Source organism: Dromiciops gliroides, chromosome 3 (genome assembly GCF_019393635.1).
Source record: "Dromiciops gliroides isolate mDroGli1 chromosome 3, mDroGli1.pri, whole genome shotgun sequence".
Classification (NCBI taxonomy): Eukaryota; Metazoa; Chordata; class Mammalia; order Microbiotheria; family Microbiotheriidae; genus Dromiciops; species Dromiciops gliroides.
In genome coordinates this window covers 269,350,378-269,354,576 of record NC_057863.1, presented here as the reverse complement: position 1 = coordinate 269,354,576, position 4,199 = coordinate 269,350,378, and positions in this window count along the sequence as shown.

Here is a 4,199-nt window from a genome sequence, read left to right as displayed (position 1 = left end):
CACTTCTGTACCAACTTTGAATAAAAATAGAAAATCTAGACACTTTGTTGTGATTGAGTTTTTTCAGACTTTTAGTCATTTCCTTTGACCTGTATTCTGTTGATTATCCCTATCACTTACTTTTAAAATTTGCCTTGTTTTTGTTTTTTAAATAAATTTTTATTCTGATCTTGACAAATACCAACAAATGAGCATTTCCACATACAAAGAACTGAAAAGATTGTACATGAAATTCCAAATTTCCATTATGCATTACTTTAAAAAAAAAGTATGTAATTTAGTATGTTATTTCTAAAGCTACCTTGCTTTTCTGTTTCCCTCTGAACCTCACTCTGTATACCTTTAAAAATACTTCATTGAGACCCCCATTTTTCTGCTTATCATGACCCTCTATCTTAACTATTCTTACCACCCCCTTAAAAATTGATCATGGTAGATATTTTCAGATGTTCTTGGTATCTTGCTGTCATTATAATGTTCATTCGAAACTTTAGGCATTTTATCCAGCTACCAGTGGGGATGGGTCAGGTTGTGGTGTTAACACACTTTGAGGGAAAATTGGATCCTCTACTGTGTGTACCTAAATATGTATCTTTATTTCATTGCTCTGGAACTGAATCCACATGATGGTAGGAATGAGTTAAATGTGGAAATAATATTTCTCTCCCTTTCTCTCTCTTTTTTTGGAAATAATATTTCTCATTAATCTTAATTGGAAAAAAACAACCCACTGGCCCTTATGATCAGGAGAGTGGGATTCTCCTGCAGTTTTGTACAGCTGTGCCTTAGTGATTGGGTACGCCACTTAGGCCAGTGGACATCTGTCTTCTACCCTCACAACATATTTTATACAGTTCCCTTCTCTCCACTCACAGCTGCTACCCTGGTGTAGGCTTTCATTACCTCATGCCTGGATTATTGCAGTAATGATCTTTTGGTTGGTCTTCCAGTTTCAGGTCTCTTCCCCACTCTATCTTTCACTAAGCTATTGGAGGGTTTTTCATAAAGTGCAAGTTTGACCACATCCTTCTCCTCTGGACCCCCCCACCCTCCCTTCAATCAATAGGGGCTTTCAGTTAACTCAGATAATAATCTCTTTGGTCATTTAAAACCCTTCAGAATCTGACCCCTTTCTGCCTTTCTAATCTTAGACTTTACTCCCTTCCATACATGTTCAATCATACTGGCCTAATCCATTGCTACATTTCATCTCCCCACCTATGCCACTGACTTTCTCTCAGGCCTACTTTGCTCACCTTTATCTCCTGGCTTTCTTCAGGAGTGGGCTCAAACCCTTTCTTGGAGCCTCCTTTTCAGATTGCATATGTTTTATATGTATGGACTTTTTTTTTTGCATGTTGTCTCCCCCATTAAAATGTGTATTCCTAGAGGACAAGAGCTATCTATTTCTGGCTTGCTTTGTATCCCCACTGCCTATGCCCAGCAGTCCCTGAAAGAAAAGCTTATCAACTGACATTTTGGAACATGGCTTAGGATACTGGGTTCTTGGCCAGGGATGGTGTGTTTGCATGTATGCATGTATGCATGTGTGTATATGTGTGTGCATGTATGTGTTTGTACATATGTATGGATATGCACATACCCACATAGACATATACATACACACACTCATATATGGGACTAGAATCAATATATGAGCTGTAGATTGTCAGATCTGTTCTAGAGGCAGAGGGGGAGAGGAGAAAGTATCTAGATGCAGCTGCTGACCTCATGAAGCCTCTGCTGGTCGAGAGAAGTAGGAATGAGTCAGGAAAACTAACACTGGAGGTGCTCCATAATTCACTGGAAACAATCACAGATAAAAGGGGTGGAAAACACACTCAAGCTTTGATGTCTGTACACCAAAGCGTGGGTAAGAACTAACAGAAAGAGCCCAGAGATCTTATTATCTAGAGGCATTGCAACTGCATCGATATCCAACGAAAGACAGTGGGATGTAACTCAGGACAAGCATCGTGATGAAAAGGAACAGAAAGTACAGATGAGAAGGGAGGGGGGGATGCAGAACAGCATAAAAAAATCACCTGTGTAGAAATCCACAAGAACGAGGTGGCTAAGGGCAGGCGGCTATGGGGAATGTTAGGGTGTAGATCAAAGGAAGGAAAAAGAGGCAGTGTTAGGGGCTGATGAGTTCTTGATGTACATCGCTCAAGTAACTGGTACAGGAAAGGGATTTAGATGTGATGGCAGGCTTGAACACTTCAGATTTCTGTTAGATGTCTTCTGTTAAAAGCAGAGAAGCTAACAAATATTTGCATTGTCTCCCTGAGGATTTCATCTTTCAGAAGAAAGGAAGTGATCTGATTTCAGGCAGTAAATAAGGAAGGCATATGTTTGGTGAAGAATAAGAAGCACCAAGAACAGTGAGAGCATGGCATCTTGGAATTGGCTACATAAGGAGAGAACTGGATATAAAGTAACCTATTTAGGATTGGGAAGCCCTTGAGGATCGAGGTCTGGTGATTGGATTGTTTCAGACAATGAGTAGGGAAAAAAGGAGGTTGTAATATCTCTATACAGAGACCCACGTGAGTATGTAGGGAAACTGACCACTCTTACAATATTACTATCACTTCCCTCCAAGTGAATTCAAAGAATTTTGATTGGGAAGGGACCTCATAGACAATCTGATGTGGCCTGTACCTGAAAGAAAAAATATGCCTTTTTTTTGGCTACATACATGATAAATGGTTAGCCAGAGTTTGCTTAGCATAGTACCTGGTTCGTAGTTAGTGCTTAATAAATGTGTTACCTGATCATTCCTCCACTCCTACCTCAGTGAGGGGCATTTATTTCTGTCCCAGGAAACCTGATTAGTTTTTGGCCAGCTCTTCTTAGGAAATTTTATTTTTATAAAAGTCTCTGTTTGAGGGATAAGATTCTCTAGTTATCATTTCCACGCACTCTTCCTCATCTCTTCTCAAATTGCTTTGTACTTAACTGTGTACATTGTGCTTCTCACAATGTAAATTGCTTCAAGGCATCTGTTTGGTTTTGTCTTGATAACTCTGGAGCCCCAAACAGTGCCAGGCATACCAAAAATGGTTTTTTTTTGGATTCATTTAGTCAACAATCATTTATTAAGTGTACTGCCAAGCAATGGGGGTACAAAAAAAGGTAAAAGCAGAGTCTCTCCCCTTGGGGACCTGACATTCTGATGGGGGAGACAGCATGTAAAAAAATGTAGATACAAGATAGATACAGTGAAAATAGAAGATAATTTCGAAGGAAATGCCACAGAAGCGGGGTGGGGTTAATATCCTCCTCTAGGAGGTAGAATTTGAGCTCAATTTTGAAGGAAGCCAGGAGGAAAAGGTGAGGAAGGGCATTCTAGATTTGGGGGACAGCCAGTAAAAAAGATGTGAAGTGGTGCATGGAGTGTTATATGTGAGGAATGTCCAGAAAGCTAGATGGTAGGAGCCCTCTGGGGAGTAAAATTAAAATGTAAGAAAACTGGAAAGGGTCCTCAAGGGCTTTAAAACCCAAACAGAGGATTTTTACATTTGATCTGTGCTTTAAGATCACCTTTGGCAATGAAGTAGATGATAGAATGGAGTGGACAGAGATTTGAGGACAGGAGAGATCCATTCAGTTTTGGACATGTTGTATTTAAGATGTCTATAAAGGCATTAAGTTCAAGATGTTCAGTAGTCATTTGGAAATGAGAAGCTGGCAGTCAGAGGAGAGGTCAGGGCTGGATAAGCAGATCTGAGAATCATCTGCATAGAGATAAGGATTGATTCTAAGGGCGCTGATTTCACCATGTGAAATGGGATAGAATTGATTTGTCATAGGCTGTGCTACTTGTAAAAGTCCCTGAAAATGTAGCTGATTTTAGAGGCACTTCCTTCTGTCCCAGCTCCTGGAGCTCGCTTCAGATTTTCATAACTGTAGTGGTTTGTTTTTTTTTTAACCAACCTCCAAGCAGAATTTTGAGAGTGCTCTGACAACTGAGCTTTTCTGACAGGTCTTAAGTGTAGTCTTTGGAAGTTTGAGGCCAAAGGGAAAACTTAGAGACCACCTTCATTGTTTCCTGAAACCTGCATCTCTGGTATACATAAGGAAATTTCTATAAGCTGAATTGAAGGGAAAACTGAATGGATAATTCGAATTATTTTATTAGCAGTGGCTTTCAGTGAGTGGAGACTGATCAGGACACAATAGAGCATCAGGGAAAA